General features: G+C 41.3%; 1 protein-coding gene across 2 annotated transcripts in view; it reads right to left on the reverse strand.

Moving 5' to 3' along the window:
• The window catches only part of LOC143807770 (uncharacterized), a 625,031-nt gene that overhangs the window by 316,920 nt on the left and 288,110 nt on the right, over positions 1 to 20,001 (reverse strand). The window lies entirely within an intron of this gene.

Here is a 20,001-nt window from a genome sequence, read left to right on the forward strand (position 1 = left end):
GGCACCCTCAGCCTAATACTTGGTTGCACAACCTTTAGCCAAAATAACTGCGACCAACCGCTTCCGGTAACCATCAATGAGTTTCTTACAATGCTTTGCTGGAATTTTAGACCATTCTTCTTTGGCAAACTGCTCCAGGTCCCTGATATTTAAAGGATGCCTTCTCCAAACTGCCATTTTTAGATCTCTCCACAGGTGTCCTATAGGATTCAGGTCTGGACTCATTGCTGGCCACCTTAGAAGTCTCCAGTGCTTTCTCTCAAACCATTTTCTAGTGCTTTTTGAAGTCTGTTTTGGGTCATTGTCCTGCTGGAAGACCCATGACCTCTGAGGAAGACCCAGCTTTCTCACACTGGGCCCTACATTATGCTGCAAAATTTGTTGGTAGTCTTCAGACTTCATAATGTCATGCACACGGTCAAGCAGTCAAGTGCCAGAGGCAGCAAAGCAACCCCAAAACATCAGGGAACCTCCGCCATGTTTGACTGTAGGGACCGTGTTCTTTTCTTTGAATGCCTCTTTTTTTCTCCTGTAAACTCTATGCTGATGCCTTTGCCCAAAAAGCTCTACTTTTGTCTCATCTGACCAGAGAACATTCTTCCAAAATGTTTTAGGCTTTTTCAGGTAAATTTGGAAAACTCCAGCCTGGCTTTTTTATGTCTAGGGGTTAGAAGTGGGGTCTTCCTGGGTCTCATACCATACAGTCCCTTTTCATTCAGACGCCGACGGATAGTACGGGTTGACACTGTTGTACCCTCGGACTGCAGGGCAGCTTGAACTTGTTTGGATGTTAGTCGAGGTTCTTTATCCAACATCCGCACAATCTTGCATTGAAATCTCTTGTCAATTTTTCTTTTCCGTCCACATCTAGGGAGGTTAGCAGCAGTGCCATGGGCTTTAAACTTCTTGATGACACTGCGCACGGTAGACAAAGGAACATTCAGGTCTTTGCAGATGGACTTGTAGCCTTGAGATTGCTCATGCTTCCTCACAATTTGGTTTCTCAAGTCCTCAGACAGTTCTTTGGTCTTCTTTCTTTTCTCCATGCTCAATGTGGTACACACAAGGACACAGGACAGAGGTTGAGTCAACTTTAATCCATGTCAACTGGCTGCAAGTGTGATTTAGTTATTGTCAACACCTGTTAGGTGCCACAGGTAAGTTACAGGTGCTGTTAATTACACAAATTAGAGAAGCATCACATGATTTTTTTTTTTTGTATTTATTAATAAATTTTGTAATATGCATTTAAACTATGGACTTCTGCACTGTTTTTTTGTTTTTCTAGTTTTCTATTCAGTGTGTCCCACACTTCCAATAATTAGGGCTCTAATACTTTAAATTCTTATATAATCATGACGAGATATTTTGTTTTGAGCCTTGTATGTTTTCCGTGTTTCTGTAGGCAGCATCAATAGTAAAACGTTGGTCACACTTACAGGGTTAATGGCAGCGTTAACGGGCTGCGTTACACCACATTATGTCGCGGTGTAACGCAGACCATTTAACGGACTGCTAAAACGCTATGTGGGCGATGACTGGAGGGGAGTAGGGAGGGGCCAATTCACGGCCGGACTGTGCCTGTTGCAACCAATCAGCGACGCAGGATGTCAGTGACAGATAAACAGACGGAAGTGGACCTAAGACAATTATATATATAGATACCCGATGCGTTAGAATGGGGCCACCATCTAGTATTCATATAAACATCGGTGCTTACATTTATGTTTTAACCCATTGGACACACTGCCATTGTTTTTCTCCTGTCTTTATTTTAAGAGTCAAAACTTCATTAGTCATCTATCGCTGTATGATAGCTTGTTTTCTACAGGATGACTTATAGTTTTCAAAGACAGCATTTATTTTACCATATGATAAACGTAAAAACGGGGAAAATTTTTTATTCTCTCCCTTACACACTGTCATCCATGTTATTCTCTCCCTCACAGACTGTCCTCCATGTTATTCTCTCCATCACAGACTGTCCTCCATGTTATTCTCTCCCTCACAGACTGTCTTTCATGTTATTCTTGCCCTCACAGACTGTCCTCCATGTTATTCTCTCCCTCACAGACTGTCCTCACAGACTGTCCTTCATGTTATTCTCTCCATCACAGACTGTCCTCCATGTTATTCTCTCCCTCACAGACTGTCCTTCATGTTATTCTTGCCCTCACAGACTGTCCTCCATGTTATTCTCTCCCTCACAGACTGTCCTCCATGTTATTCTCTCCCTCACAGACTGTCCTCCATGTTATTCTCTCCCTCACACACTGTGTTCCATGTTATTCTCACCCTCACAGACTGACCTCCATATTATTCTCTCCCTCACAGACTGTCCTCCATGTTATTCTCTCCCTCACAGACTGTCCTCCATGTTATTCTCTCCCTCACAGACTGTCCTCCATGTTGTTCTCTCCCTCACAGACTGTCCTCCATGTTATTCTCGCCCTCACAGACTGTCCTCCATGTTATTCTCTCCCTCACACACTGTGTTCCATGTTATTCTCCCCCTCACAGACTGACCTCCATATTATTCTCTCCCTCACAGACTGTCCTCCATGTTATTCTCTCCCTCACAGACTGTGTTCCATGTTATTCTCTCCCTCACAGACTGTCCTCCATGTTATTCTCTCCCTCACACACTGTCCTCCATGTTATTCCCTCCATCACAGACTGTCCTCCATGTTATTCTCTCCCTCACACACTGTGTTCCATGTTATTATCGCTCTCACAGACTGACCTCCATATTATTCTCTCCCTCACAGACTGTCCTCCATGTTATTCTCTCCCCCACAGACTGTCCTCCATGTTATTCCCTCCATCACAGACTGTCCTTCATGTTATTCTCGCCATTACAGACTGTCCTCCATGTTATTCTCTCCCTCACAGACTGTCCTTCATGTTATTCTCTGCCATACAGACTGTTCTCCATGTTATTCTCTCCCTCACAGACTGTCCTCCATGTTATTCTCTCCCTCACACACTGTGTTCCATGTTATTCTCACCCTCACAGACTGACTTCCATATTATTCTCTCCCTCACAGACTGTCCTCCATGTTATTCTCTCCCTCACAGACTGTCCTTCATGTTATTCTCGCCCTCACAGACTTTCCTCCATGTCATTCTCTCCCTTACAGACTGTCCTCCATGTTATTCTCTCCCTCACACACTGTATTCCATGTTCTTCTCTCCCTCACGGACTGACCTTCATGTTATTCTCTCCCTGGCAGACTGTTCTCCATGTTATTCTCTCCCTCACAGACTGTCCTCCATGTTATTCTCGCCCTCACACACTGTCCTGCATGTTATTCTCTCCCTCACACACTGTCCTCCATGTTATTTTCTCCCTCACACTGTCCTCCATGTTATTCTCTCCCTCACAGACTGTCCTCCATGTTATTCTCTCAAACACACACTGTCCTCCATGTTATTCTCTCCCTCACACACTGTGTTCCATGTTATTATCGCTCTCACAGACTGACCTCCATATTATTCTCTCCCTCACAGACTGTCCTCCATGTTATTCTCTCCCCCACAGACTGTCCTCCATGTTATTCCCTCCATCACAGACTGTCCTTCATGTTATTCTCGCCATTACAGACTGTCCTCCATGTTATTCTCTCCCTCACAGACTGTCCTTCATGTTATTCTCTGCCATACAGACTGTTCTCCATGTTATTCTCTCCCTCACAGACTGTCCTCCATGTTATTCTCTCCCTCACACACTGTGTTCCATGTTCTTCTCTCCCTCACAGACTGACCTTCATGTTATCCTTTCCCTCACAGACTGACCTCCATGTTATTCTCTCCCTGGCAGACTGTTCTCCATGTTATTCTCTCCCTCACAGACTGTCCTCCATGTTATTCTCTCCCTCACAGACTGTCCTTCATGTTATTCTCGCCCTCACAGACTTTCCTACATGTCATTCTCTCCCTCACAGACTGTCCTCCATGTTATTCTCTCCCTCACACACTGTATTCCATGTTCTTCTCTCCCTCACAGACTGACCTTCATGTTATCCTTTCCCTCACAGACTGACCTCCATGTTATTCTCTCCCTGGCAGACTGTTCTCCATGTTATTCTCTCCCTCACAGACTGTCCTCCATGTTATTCTCGCCCTCACACACTGTCCTCCATGTTATTCTCTCCCTCACACACTGTCCTCCATGTTATTTTCTCCCTCACACTGTCCTCCATAATATTCTCTCCCTCACAGACTGTCCTCCATGTTGTTCTCTCCCTCACAGACTGTCCTCCATGTTATTCTCGCCCTCACAGACTGTCCTCCATGTTATTCTCTCCCTCACACACTGTGTTCCATGTTATTCTCCCCCTCACAGACTGACCTCCATATTATTCTCTCCCTCACAGACTGTCCTCCATGTTATTCTCTCCCTCACAGACTGTCCTCCATGTTATTCTCTCCCTCACAGACTGTCCTCCATGTTATTCTCTCCCTCACACACTGTCCTCCATGTTATTCCCTCCATCACAGACTGTCCTCCATGTTATTCTCTCCCTCACACACTGTGTTCCATGTTATTATCGCTCTCACAGACTGACCTCCATATTATTCTCTCCCTCACAGACTGTCCTCCATGTTATTCTCTCCCCCACAGACTGTCCTCCATGTTATTCCCTCCATCACAGACTGTCCTTCATGTTATTCTCGCCATTACAGACTGTCCTCCATGTTATTCTCTCCCTCACAGACTGTCCTTCATGTTATTCTCTGCCATACAGACTGTTCTCCATGTTATTCTCTCCCTCACAGACTGTCCTCCATGTTATTCTCTCCCTCACACACTGTGTTCCATGTTATTCTCACCCTCACAGACTGACTTCCATATTATTCTCTCCCTCACAGACTGTCCTCCATGTTATTCTCTCCCTCACAGACTGTCCTTCATGTTATTCTCGCCCTCACAGACTTTCCTCCATGTCATTCTCTCCCTTACAGACTGTCCTCCATGTTATTCTCTCCCTCACACACTGTATTCCATGTTCTTCTCTCCCTCACGGACTGACCTTCATGTTATCCTTTCTCTCACAGACTGACCTCCATGTTATTCTCTCCCTGGCAGACTGTTCTCCATGTTATTCTCTCCCTCACAGACTGTCCTCCATGTTATTCTCGCCCTCACACACTGTCCTGCATGTTATTCTCTCCCTCACACACTGTCCTCCATGTTATTTTCTCCCTCACACTGTCCTCCATATTATTCTCTCCCTCACAGACTGTCCTCCATGTTATTCTCTCAAACACACACTGTCCTCCATGTTATTCTCTCCCTCACACACTGTGTTCCATGTTATTATCGCTCTCACAGACTGACCTCCATATTATTCTCTCCCTCACAGACTGTCCTCCATGTTATTCTCTCCCCCACAGACTGTCCTCCATGTTATTCCCTCCATCACAGACTGTCCTTCATGTTATTCTCGCCATTACAGACTGTCCTCCATGTTATTCTCTCCCTCACAGACTGTCCTTCATGTTATTCTCTGCCATACAGACTGTTCTCCATGTTATTCTCTCCCTCACACTGTCCTCCATGTTATTCTCTCCCTCACACACTGTGTTCCATGTTATTCTCGCCCTCACAGACTGACTTCCATATTATTCTCTCCCTCACAGACTGTCCTCCATGTTATTCTCTCCCTCACAGACTGTCCTTCATGTTATTCTCGCCCTCACAGACTTTCCTACATGTCATTCTCTCCCTCACAGACTGTCCTCCATGTTATTCTCTCCCTCACACACTGTATTCCATGTTCTTCTCTCCCTCACAGACTGACCTTCATGTTATCCTTTCCCTCACAGACTGACCTCTATGTTATTCTCTCCCTGGCAGACTGTTCTCCATGTTATTCTCTCCCTCACAGACTGTCCTCCATGTTATTCTCGCCCTCACACACTGTCCTCCATGTTATTCTCTCCCTCACACACTGTCCTCCATGTTATTTTCTCCCTCACACTGTCCTCCATAATATTCTCTCCCTCACAGACTGTCCTCCATGTTATTCTCTCAAACACACACTGTCCTCCATGTTATTTTCTCCCTCACACACTGTCCTCCATGTTATTCTCTCCCTCACAGACTGTCCTCCATGTTATTCTCTCCCTCACAGACTATCCTCCATGTTATTCTCTCAAACACACACTGTCCTCCATGTTATTCTCTCCCTCTCAGACTGTCCTCCATGTTATTCTCTCCCTCACAGACTGTCCTCCATGTTATTCTCTCAAACACACACTGTCCTCCATGTTATTCTCTCCCTCACAGACTGTCCTCCATGTTATTCTCTCCCTCACTCACTGTACTCCATGTTATTCTCTCCCTCGCAGACTGTCCTCTGTGTTATTCTCTCAAACACACACTGTCATCCATGTTATTCTCTCCCTCTCAGACCGTCCTCCATGTTATTCTCTCCCTCACAGACTGTCCTCCATGTTATTCTCTCAAACACACACTGTCCTCCATGTTATTCTCTCCCTCACAGACTGTCCTCCATGTTATTCTCTCCCTCACTCACTGTACTCCATGTTATTCTCTCCCTCTCAGACTGTCCTCCATGTTATTCTCTCAAACACACACTGTCCTCGATGTTATTTTCTCCCTCACACACTGTCCTCCATGTTATTCTCTCCCTCACAGACTGTTCTCCATGTTATTCTCTCCCTTACAGACTGTTCTCCATGTTATTCTCTCCCTCACAGACTGTGTTCCATGTAATTCTCGCCCTCACAGACTGACCTCCATAATATTCTCTCCCTCACAGACTGTCCTCCATGTTATTCTCTCCCTCACAGACTGTCCTTCATGTTATTCTCGCCCTCACAGACTTTCCTCCATGTTATTCTCTCCCTCACAGACTGTCCTCCATGCTATTCTCTCCCTCACACACTGTCCTCCATGTTATTCTCTCCCTCACAGACTGTCCATGTTATTCTCGCCCTCACAGACTGACCTCCATGTTATCCTTTCCCTCACAAACGGTCCTCCATGTTATTCTCTCCCTCACAGACTGTTCTCCATGTTATTTTGTCTTTCACAGACTGTCCTCCATGTTATTCTCTCCCTCACAAACTGTCCTCCATGCTATCCTCTCCCTCACACACTTTCCTCCTTGTTATTCTCTACCTCACAGACTGTCCTTCATGTTATTCTCGCCCTCACAGACTGTCCTCCATGTTATTTTCTCCCTCACACACTTTCCTCCATGTTATTCTCTCCCTCACACACTGTCCTCCATGTTATTTTCTCCCTCACACACTGTCCTCCATGTTATTTTCTCCCTCACACACTGTCCTCCATGTTATTCTCTCCCTCACAGACTGTCCTCCATGTTATTCTCTCCCTCTCAGACTGTCCTCCATGTTATTCTCTCAAACACACACTGTCCTCCATGTTATTTTCTCCCTCACACACTGTCCTCCATGTTATTCTCTCCCTCACAGACTGTCCTCCAAATTATTCTCTCCCTCACAGACTGTCCTTCGTGTTATTCCCGTTCTAGTATATGTATGTAGTTTATTTATGAACGCTGATTGGTCGAGGCCGGACGGGCTCGACCAATCAGCGATGCGAGATTTCGGTTACAGACAGACACTTAGACAATTATATATATATATAGATGGCAGCATTTTTTCTTAATACTTTTGCTCTGTACATCCTATTAACCCACTACTCCCCAGACAATAACATATTTTACTAATAGCTCCTTTACTCCTATAAATTATCTAAGATAGTATTTCTTGTCCCTCAGAACTCTATAGAAGACTAGGTATATTAAGAGACATATTGTCATGCTTGCAGGTGGTGCACGTGGTTTGTGGACTCATTGTGCAACAGACTGGACCTACCCTGGAGAGGCATGACTAAGCAGCTACCTTGGTGTTCACTGGAGCCATTAACTCGAATAGAGAGTCCAAGACAGGGCAGGATGTCCACTTGAGACAGGTTCAGACTGTGCAGACAGGGTGGCCACTTGGGACAGGTTCAGACTGTGCAGACAGGGTGGCCACTTGGGACAGGTTCAGACTGTACAGACAGGGTGGCAACTTGGAACAGGTTCAGACTGTGCAGACAGGGTGGCCACTTGGGACAGGTTCAGACTGTGCAGACAGGGTGACCACTTTGGACAGGTTCAGACTGTGCAGACAGGGTGGCCACTTGGGACAGGTTCAGACTGTGCAGACAGGATAGCCACTTGAGACAGGTTCAGGTACTGCTGATGCAGCCATAGGGTATGAAAACCGTGGATGTGTTTTTCAGGATAATGTGTAACCTAGATAAACTACAGATATAGTACAGGAAGGGAAATTTTTATAAACGACTATGGGAATAAAGGATATGGGAATGGTTCTAACAGACTAAGGGCAGGGACCTGGCAACATACAGTTGCACACACCAACACACCTAACACTAAACTATAGGGGTTGCTCAGGCACTTCCCAATTGGGAAGGGTGCCTTTTATACAAGATGCCTCCCAGGTACTGGCTGGGAGACATCTAGCAAATATTCACATTAATGAAATTCCTCCCAGCCATCAGTTGGGGGAATTTTACTTTGTGCATGCGCTGCCTCTTTAAAAGCTGGGGATCATGTACACGCACATACTAGGTGCGACACCAGGAACTGCGGTGCACACACAGTACATTAAGCAGGAGCACGCCAAGGACCATGTCGGGGCGGGAGCGGTGAGTTAGCCAGCTTCCCTGCATGAGGGGAGAAGGGGACACCATGCAGGGTCACCAACAGAAGCGCTACACCTGTAATCCCCCAATCCACCTTATGTAAGAATGTGCAATACATTATACCCATGTTGAGAAAGTGAGTATAATGAGATAGTGTTTTGCAGAAATTGGAATCACTCATATTACAAAAACCTGCGTCCTTGAGTTGGACATTCTAAAAGTAAGGAAGTCTCACATTAACACAATCTGTGATGCTAGGTTCGGACATATGGATGTAGGAGTGTTATAGCAACAAATACAATTGTATAAACCAAAGTTCACATGACAATGGGTTAAAAGGTTACCTTGAGCTGTTCATAAAACTGGTCTCATGGAAATATTTCAGTAAAACGTAATATATACTGAAAAATAGAACTAATATAGAAGTAGTAGCAGTTTATTCCTATAAAGTAGAAAATTTCATTCTTATAGTGGAGTATAAGTTGGTCTAAAGCGCATATTTAAAGTCAGTTATGCAGAACTTCATATGAAACAGATGGGTAAGTAGATTTGGGTTTATAAATCTGTACTTTATTTTTATGAAGAAATTCTCGTGATCCTCAGGTGCAGTATTGAAGACAGTAAAGAGTTTAAGCTGAAAAGCTATTGACCTTTTTAGCATTAAAATAAAATCCTATATTCCACTTTCTTACTACAATTAGATTTCTACATCTGCGTAGGATATAGTCTGTGAAACAGTAAAAAAATTCAATAAACTCATATCCTCTGTAGGCATTTTTACATTTTTAAACTGTCATGAAGCGCTAGATATATGTTTGGATAAAATGAATTCATTTCATTATTGATTTCAAAGAAGAAAAAAGTTGCACTTGAAACAATCCTTCATATTGTTTATGACAAAGCGGCCAGGATCTCCAGTCTTTATATCATTTATTTGTGAAGTCTCCGAATCTCCAGTATACACATGGCATAATATAGTGCACTAGTATGCTACCAAATGTATTTATTTATATCTCGGAGCTTAGCTTCTTCACATACATCTTTTATTTTAGTGATTATTACAGAACAATCTTTTATTAATAAAATGTTATTAATTTGTCTTGGAAAGCCAAGCAACAATAGTTAGGCCTAGGAGAACTAAGTTATAAGTAGCAAGGGGGTCCTGGAGACCAAGCACTGTTTTCTTTTGTTTTTTGACAGGGCTCCAGGACCTAATGGCTCGCTGGGACACCTAAAGTATAAGGGGGTTCTGGAGCCCTGGCATGTCCATTGTAAGAATGCATATACAACCGATAATATGATGAACTTTCACCATATTCACCATATTTTGGTGAAATTCAGCATAACATTTTTCATCAGGTTTCAACTCTGGCCATCTTTATATTTTTTTTACCATGCCGATATGCTGTAAGGTGGAGGTGAAATAAGCATTTTGAATAGGGTTGAGTGAAATGGATCGGTCAATTTCATAAGTCGCCGACTTTCGGCAAAGTCAGGTTTCGTGAAACCCGAGCTGATCCCAGCGTGGGATCTGCCATGCGGTCGGCGATCTTCGCGCCAAAGTCGCGTTTCGTATGATGCTTTAACCGCCATTTTTTCAGCCAATGAAGGAGTGTGGGCAGCGTGATGACATAGGTCTTGTCTTGCTTTCTGCGGCGTCACAGGGGGTTTGGGTAGAAACGCCATCTTACCGTTTTGGATGTAGCGATTTACACAGTTCGAGGAATGTACTGATTTACACTGTGTCCGAGGAGAGAGAGAGAGAGAGAGAGAGAGAGAGAGAAAAAAAAAAATCCCCATTGACTTGCATTGGGTTTCGTGTTTCGGTCGGCCACCCGACTTTTCACAATAATCGGCAGATTTCACACGATCCGACTTTCGAGAAGTTCGACTTGATCCTAAAAAAACAAAAGTCGCTCAACCCTAATTTTGAACACTAGTTCGACTCTTCATAGGGGGTTGTATCACTTTCTCAAGCAAGCGTCAACTGCGGTAATTCATACAAGCCATATAGTTAATATTTTATGATCCAAAATAGCCAATTAGGTGTAAAAAGACTCAGAATTACAATTAAAATTATGAACATCATTTTACGCTAAATTGGCTTTTGTGTTTGGGTTTATAAATTACTAACTATGTCTTGTATTTATTATAGGTCATTCATGTGTAAGAAGGAAAAGTGTCCAGGCTCTTTGCATCTTCTCGCCCTACTACCTGTACCAGGGACCATAATCCCTCACATCTCCTCCAGTCCCTTTCCCTGGCTGTCCTGTTGTGAACTCTGTTTTCGGGCTCCCTCTTGTGGTCACAGGTGGTATTGCGTGAGTTTTATTTTTGGGCTCCCCCTGGTGGCTTTGTTTGTTATCTTGCGGGTCTGTGGCTGGATCAGCTGCCTCGTTATTCTCTAGGGAGGTTCCTATTTAGCTCTGCTTCACCTCCACTTGTTGCCGGCTGTCGATGTATTCAGTGCTATTCTGATTACTCCTGACTATCTTGGTTTTCTGTCTCTTCATGAGAAGCTAAGTTCTGTTTGATTATTTTTTGCTCATCTGTCTGCAATATGATTTCTGTTTATGATGAGTTTAGTCCAGCTTGCTAATATGTGATTTCTTGCTGCTGGTAAGCTCTGGGGTACGGAGTTGCTTCCCCCGCACCGTTAGTTGGTGCGGGGGCTCGAGCAATCTCTGCGTGGATATTTTGAATAGGGTTTTTCATTGACCGCACAGTTCTCTTCCTATTTTCTGCTATCTAGTGTTAGTGGGCCTCATTTGCTAAATCTATTTCATCTCTGCGTATGTGCTTTCCCCTTAACTCACCGTTAATATTTGTGGGGGGCTTTTCTATATCTTTGGGGGTCATTTCTCTGAGGCAAGTGAGGACTTACTTTCTCTCTAGAAATAGTCAGTTTCTCAGGCCGTGACGAGACGTCTAGGATTTCCAGGTAACGTTCCACGGCTACTTATAGTTGTTTGCGGATAGGATCAGGTTGCGGTCAATTCAGTTACCACTTCCCCAGAGCTAGTCGTCGGTTCAGTTTCTTAGCTAGTCAGATTTGCGATCCTTGCCACTAGGATCATAACACTGTCCCCACTCACCTAACTTTTCCCTCCTCATTTAAACATGCCAATATAAATCCATTACTTAAAAAACATCCTTCGACCACAATTGAGCTGCTAACTACTGATCTGTCTCCAATCTCCCCTCATCTCTAAAATCCTGGAATGCTTGGTCCACTCATTTCTCACCTGCTATCTCTCTACTGAAACAGCCCTCACTAGAGTAACTGACAATCTTATGACAGCTAAGTCTAATGGTCACTACTCCCAGCTTATTTTCCTGAATCTCTCTGCAGCATTCGACACTGTGGATCACCAGTTCCTCCACACTATGCTATGCTTTATTGGCCTCAAGGATACTGTTCTTTTGCAGTTCTCCTCCTACTTCTTTGACTGCTGCTTCACTGTATCTTTTACTGGCACCTCTTCCTCTCCCCTTCCACTTTCTGTCCGGGTTTCTAAAGGTTCTGTCCTAGGCCCCCTTCTTTTCTCCTTGTACACTGCCCTTATTGGACAAACAATCAGTAGATTTGGTTTTCACTACCATCTCTATGCTGATGACACCATATTATGTACATTGTCTCCTGATATCACCCTTGCATTACTACATAACACCTGTGATTCTTTTTCCGCTGTTTTTAACATTATGTCTCCCTCTATCTAAAACTGAATCTGTCAAAAACTGAACTCCTTGTGTTTCCTCTGTCCACTAACGTATCTATACCTGATATTGACATTTTTGTTTGTGGTTCCACTGTAACTCCCCAGCAACATGTGCGCTGTCTTGGTGTCATATTTGATGCAGATCTTTCCATCGCTTCCCACACCTGATTACTCGCCGGCTAATGTCACTTTCACCTCAAAAACATCTCTAGAATTCAACCTTTTCTTACTTTTTACTTGGCAAAAACTCTTACTGTAGCTCTTATTCATTCTCATCTGGACGATTTCAACTCTCTAATAATCGATCTCCCTCTTGCTAAACCCTCCCCTCTCCAATCCTTCCTGAATGCAGCAGCCAGGATCATATTCCTTTCCAACCACTACATTGATGCCTTTACCCTGTGCCAGTCATTGCACTGGTTGCTCATCCAATACAGAGTTCAATATAAACTTATCATTCTCACCCACAAAGCACTTCATGATTCAGCACCACCCTACATCTCCTCCATCGTTTAAAACTAAAATCCTCAATAATCCGTACCTCCTATGCCCATCTCCAAGACTTCTCACATGCTGTTCCAATTCTTTGGAATGCGTTACCCAGGACAATTTGTTAATTCACAATACCCACAGTTTAACGCATGGCCTAAACATGCATTTCTTTAGACTGGCTTATTGCCACACTTCACTTATCTAACTATTCCTGTTTTTACCCATACAAAATTTTCTACAAAATCAGGGCCCTAGTTCCATCTGTTCACACACCTTCCATGCATTTAAAAAGCCCTCTGTGTCTGTACTGTACACATACTGGGTGGTGACCAGTTCATGCAGCCTTATGTGCATATCCTATTTAGTATATTTTGGCTGTATCATACCATATAAGCATATTTTATCATTTACTTTTTGTGTCTCACCTATTTCTTCATAGATTTTAGCTTGCCAGCAGGACCCTCACTCCTCTTGGTAACCAAGTTATGTTTTTTTCTGCAATGTCTTTATTGTCTGTACAAGTTCCTTGTAAAATTGTATAGTTCTGTGGAATATGATGGTGCTATAAAAAAATTATTATCATTATCAACATTATTATAATTATTGCTATGTGTATGTTCTTTAATGATTATGGTATATTTGTACATTGTATACATTAGGTGATTGTAAACAGGGAATACCTCACCGAAAATTCACACGAGTGTGATGTCCATTCCACCTTCTCCTTGCTGCGTCTCAGCATGGTGAAAAAGATCTGAAGATGGCCGGAGTTGAAGCCTGGTGAAAAGTCTTACGTTGAATTGGTGAAAGACCATTTGATTATCTGTTGTATATGTATTTTTACAAAGAAAATAGAAGATTTGTGAATATAAAACAGAAAACAGTAAAAATGTATAGCTGGAGTAAGAAAGAGAAAGTTCTAAAATAAGAAAGCATTACCAACTCGCTACCTTTACTGTACCTACCTACTGACATTTGAAAAGCGATAATCAGATTTCAGAGCCCCCAAACAATGCTGAAATGCTTACAATTATATCTCACCAAATTCTCAATACTGAGTACTTAAATGTGTATATCCTGAAACATAAAGTTCATAAAGTGTGCGTAACCTTGGTTGTAAAAAGAAGACGGTCTTGAAGGAGGTTGAAAAGATATCGCGGCGCAGACAAACAATAAGTACTAGGTCAAAGAATCCAATTAATAAATCCAAATGAGGTGGCAGATTTCAATATATAGCAGCGATAATGTGAAGCAGGAAGGAAGATACAAGAATAACAAAAAAGCTGATAATGGAATTCAGCTAAAAAGAAACGACTTACAAAACAATTGTAAAATAGAATAAATAAATCCTAAACCTTTTCGCCATCACCTAGAATTATCACCTCTTTAGTTTGTAATTTTTTTTCATTCTAATCCATAATGAGCTCCGACTTACGTGCATGCACCCTATCCACACAAGCTTCTCATTAATTCCCTTTTTGCTCCTAGCGCCTTATCTTTTGTAACACAGCAGGAGTCTTTTGAACAGTTAACCATGAACTCAACACCCGAACAGCCTTTTTATGTATTTAACATATATTAGTTTAGGACTCCTCACTGTTCTTGATTCCGACTCTGATCAATGACTAGAGTTTACAAGAGATTTATATCTACAAGAGATACATAAGCTCAAAAGATACATGTATGTGCCACAAATTCACCATGAGCCACAAGCCACAAATCTAGTGTAAAAGTAATAGGCTGATGGAGATGTCACTGTATAACTTAAAACTCCATATTTATAAGGGCCTGGTGATAATAGGCTCATTAATATACACCCATAAGCAGGAACTCAGAGTAGAATATCATTATATGGAGCACTGTTGCGTTACTGATTACTATTAGTCCTCTTCTTACACCACTAACTGTGGGATTAGATCAGGAAACGTCCAAGTATAATCATGTTTGTGTTATGGGAATTGCATGTACTGGTTTATATTAATTCAGAAATAAACTTTAGTGGAATATTTTGAAAAACTTTTTTTTTTTAATTCCGCAGTATAAAAAAACACAAACTAAATTGTAAACCACAATAAAAATGGAATACAGATTACAAAGAGAAAAAGTAAAGTGGAGGGGTGTGAACTGAGTCTGTGTTTTTAACCCACTCCTGGTTTTAACTTACAGATATTGATGGAAAAGGTAAAACAAATGATTGTACAGTAAAGTAACTAAACAGTGGACAGATATTATTTGTTACTATAGCCAAGAGCATCAATCCATGGCCATCAAATGCTAACGTGAATGTCCACTTACACTGTGTTCCAAATTATTATGCAAATAATATTTCCTCATATTTTCTCTAAATTATCTATCAGAATTGCAGACATTTTTATTTTCCAGTCATCTACTATTCTAGTATAATTGCAATGTTTTGGAACAAACTGCCTATGAAAACAGTATCTTTTTTAAAAAAAAATAAACACTCAAAATGCATGTTCCAAATTATTATGCACAGCAGAGTTTTCAACCTTTTTTTTTATTTTGATCAAAAAAATGGTCAATTGTGAAGTTATAAGCATTATCAGCTTATTACAAAATGAAATCAAACAGTTTTCAAGTGAAAACTTTATTCTAGGTGATGTTACATTTGCACATAGGACCCCTTGTTCGAAAGAAGCTTCTGAACTCTCTCGTCCATTGAATTTGTCAGTTTTTGGATAGTTTCTGCTTCAATTGTTTTGCATGTGGACAGAATACCCTCCCAGAGCTGTTGCTTAGATGTGAACTGCCTCCCGCCGTCATAGACACTCCTTTTGATGATGCTCCAGTGGTTCTCAATGGGGTTGAGGTCAGGGGAAGATGGTGGCCACACCATAAGTTTGTCCTCTTTTATGCCCATAGCAGCCAGAGATGCAGATGTGTTTTTTGCAGCATGAGACGGTGCATTATCATGCATGAAAATGATCTTGCTGCGGAAAGCACGGTTCTTCCTCTTGAACCATGGCAGAAAGTGTTGTTTTAGAAACTCCACATAGACAATCTCTCTCCCCATGATTCCAGCCCAAAACATTACTCCACCTCCTCCTTGTTGGCGCCTTAGCCGTGTTTTCATGGGGTGCCCATCAACCAGCCATCCTCCACTCCATCCATCTGGCCCATCGAGCATTGCAAGGCACTCATCGGTGAACAAAACAGTTTGGAAGTCAGTCTTCATGTATCGTTTGGCCCACTGGAGCCGTTTCTGCTTGTGTGCAGTGGATAGAGGTGGTGGACAGGATGGCTTACGCACAGCTGCAAACCTCTGAAGGACCCTGCATCTTGTTGTTCTGGGGACGTTGGAGGCAACAGCAGCATCAAAAACTTGTCTGCTGCTCTGACAAGGCATTTTTGCAGCTGCTCTTTTAACCTTATGCAATTGCCTGTTGGAAAGAGTCCTCAATTTTTCCTTATCAGCACGCACCCGTGTGTGCTGGGAATCAGCTACATACTTCTTGGTTGTGCGATGATCACGATGAAGTGTCTTGGCAATGTTGATTGTAGTCATGCCTTGACCTAAATACTCCACAATTTGTTGCTTCTCAGCAGCCGACACATCCTTTTTCTTTTCCATTTTGGCAAAAATGTAGACTGCTTAATAATGTGGAACAGCCTTCTTAAGTAGTCTTGCCTTTATTTGGACACACCTGCCAAACTAATTTGCACAGGTATCTGCAATTGCTTTCAGCGATATAAAGAGCCCTGACACACATCACCATCAATGAGTTTAAATGACAAACAAAAAAATTCTAACCTTATCACTCCTAAACTCTTTGTGCATAATAATTTGGAACACAGTGTAAAGAGAATGAAATGACTTATTGTTTAAATCAGACTTTTGTGTTACATGTATTTTTTTAATTTTTGGCAATAGTTTTTTTCCATATGATGATCTTTATTAAAAAAAACTTATGAATCTTGCAATTTTTACATTGGCAACTATTTTAGACACTAACTTACTGTTGTTTCAGGTAGAGCTTATGGCCATTTATGTATCAGCAAAAGCAGGATTACAGTGACAGGCAACACCTCTAGACACAGCTGATAACAAAGGATCCACGAGTCATAATAGGCAATATCAGAGTTGTCATTGTTACCTCGCCCTTCACAATTACCTATATTAGGCCCCTTTCACACATCAGTTTTTTGCTATCAGTCGCAAATTAATCTGTCGAAATTTGAAAAAAACAAATCCCGTGACTTATGCCGCCAGATCCGTTTTTTTCTCATAGGCTTGTATTAGCGATGGATGGCCTCACGTTTCATCCGTCGTTCGCTGGATCCGTCGAAAATTGTTTGTCCGATGGCTGGAGACAACAGACATAGTAACGTTTTTTGTGTACATTGAAAAAACGGACAGCGAGGGATCCATCGCCGTCCATTGTTTGCTCGAATGGAAGCCTATGGGCGCCAAATTCATTGAATGACAGAATCTGGTGATGAATTCCGTTTTTTTTAAATTGAGCATGCTCCGATTTATTTAGCCAGATCCGTTAGTCAGATCCGTCGAAAAAATGAATCCGTCACATCAGTTTTTCACAATCTGCGACGGATCCATCGAGCCAACGGATTGTGACTGACCGCAAAAAACTGATGTTTGAAAGGGGCCTTAACTGACCTATTAAATGCTTCCACACATAGAGTTAGAGTCTGTTCATTGCTACTAATGTACATGTGAAATTCCTGAAACAAAAGGAAGATAGATCTGAAAAAACCCTCAGACCAGTGTGAAAATTGAAATAAAAAGGCCATGTTGATTACCAGCTTACTTTGTGTTAATATGTTAATTTATGTTAATAAAGATTATATTTACAAAAACATTGTGATTTTTTTAAAATTACAATTAACACAAAATCCTTACTTAACCCCTTACCAACATCGGGCTTAATAGTACGCCAATGTCGGTATCCCTCCTTTTGATATGTGCTCCGGAGGTGAGCCCACATCTTTCCGGGGACATGTTAGCTGTTTTGAACAGCTGACATGTGCCCGCAACAGACGCAGGTGGAATCACGATCCACCCACAGCTATTAACTAATTAAATGCCGCTGTCAAACTCTGACAGCAGCATTTAAATCATACTTCCGTCCATCGGGCCAGAAATACGCACACCGGTGACACGCGTCACGTGATCACAGGTCACCTGTGTGTTGGCATGACAACCTGAGCTCTCCTGGAGACATCTATGGTTGTTAGTGCCGACTTGCTATGAGCGCCACCCAGCGGCAGAGCCGATCGGGCTATGGCAGCTTCTAGTCTCCTATGGAGACTATTGAAGCATGCAAAAAGTAAAAAAAATGTTTTTAAAAATATTAAAAAAAATTAAAAAATATAAAGGTTCAAATCACCCCTCTTTCGCCCCATTCAAAATAAAACAATAAAAATAAAATCAAACATACACATATTTGCTGTCTAATGCTTGTGTGCAATTTTATTTTTTGATAGCACTTGAAACAGCTCCTCAATCCATTCTTTGCAAACAATGTAGTTCTTGTTTTTTTCAGAGGCCTCAATTGGGTCTTATAAGACTGTAATAGTGTAATGTATAGGACACATCAGTGCTGGATCCAACTCTCTGAAAGCAACTCATAGTCAGGTTCTAAGATATGTTCGGCCTTGTCTAATTTTAGAGTTTTACTTTATCTATAAAGACCAATAAACAGTAAGGCTGTGAATATTACCAATGAGCTTGTGCAAGGATTAAATATAAGTAGTATCACAACTCTTAATGCTTATAATATGTTCCATTCCAATGATATGGAATATCAGTGCATACCCACAAGTATTTTTACTGAAAAGTGCCTCATATTTCTTTACGTATATAGCAATATTAGAAATCTTGAATTCTTTTGGCCTCATTCTACATCCGTGTTGCACATATGTGATCTATCCAAGTTTTTCACATGTTGTCCGTATTTAACATTGCAAAAGATAGGATAATCTTTGTAATTTATTTATCTACCCATAAAAACACGGTGATGACACTGCCAGTAAAAATGGACACAAGTACTGTCCACTAAGTACACACTGATCCAAAACACTGATGACACCGGAACTATTTCCATGTACATTTTAAAACAGATGTGTGACTGAGGCCTAGATAGATAGACAGATAGATAGATAGATATTAGATAGATAGAAATATAGATAGATAGATATTAGATAGATAGAGAGATAGATAGATAGATAGATAGATAGATAGATAGATATTATATAGATAGAAATATAGATAGATATTAGATAGATAGATAGAGAGATAGATAGATAGATAGATAGATAGAGAGATATGGGATAGATTGATAAATATATAGATATGGAATAAATAGATTGATATTAGATAGATAGATATAGGATAGATACATAGATAGATAGATAGAGAGATAGATAGATAGATAGATAGATAGATAGATAGATAGATAGATAGATAGATAGAAAAAATGGAACAGCACTAAAAGTTAAATGGGTGCAAAGTCTCCCAGCAATCAATCCATACTTGTCAACATATAGTAGTAAAAAATGGAAGGCAGCACTCCAAAAAGTAGTTTCAAAATAAAGTGGACTTTATTAGGTCCAGATGGCGTGGCGACGTTTCGGCTATAAGCCTTTTTCAAGCTTGAAAAATAGATAGATATGGGATAGGTAGATAGATAGATAGATAGATAGATAGATAGATAGATAGATAGATAGATAGATAGATAGATATGTAAACTTGTAAAACATAACTTTGTTTTGTGAAATAAGCCAGGAAGATCTTGGCATTCTAGATTGCATTCCATTAGTGGTAGTTCCCAGGTGCATTTGGCAGATGAACACTTTATGCTAATAGAAAATTAATTTCTGCTACCATAGCTTTATAAATAAAATCCTGAGATGAATTAATACTTATGATAATAATAAATAAATCATATGAATATTAATGCTGTTTTTTCTTTCATGTTATGCAGTTGTATTTTTGTATTTACCCACTGTAAAATTGTGATCTAACGTTCAATATATCTTGCTTAAAAGTAATATTTTAAAACTGAAATGCATTTTCAAAATTTTTGTAAAACCAATGTAGATATG

The sequence above is a fragment of the Ranitomeya variabilis genome, chromosome 2 (genome assembly GCF_051348905.1).
Source record: "Ranitomeya variabilis isolate aRanVar5 chromosome 2, aRanVar5.hap1, whole genome shotgun sequence".
Classification (NCBI taxonomy): Eukaryota; Metazoa; Chordata; class Amphibia; order Anura; family Dendrobatidae; genus Ranitomeya; species Ranitomeya variabilis.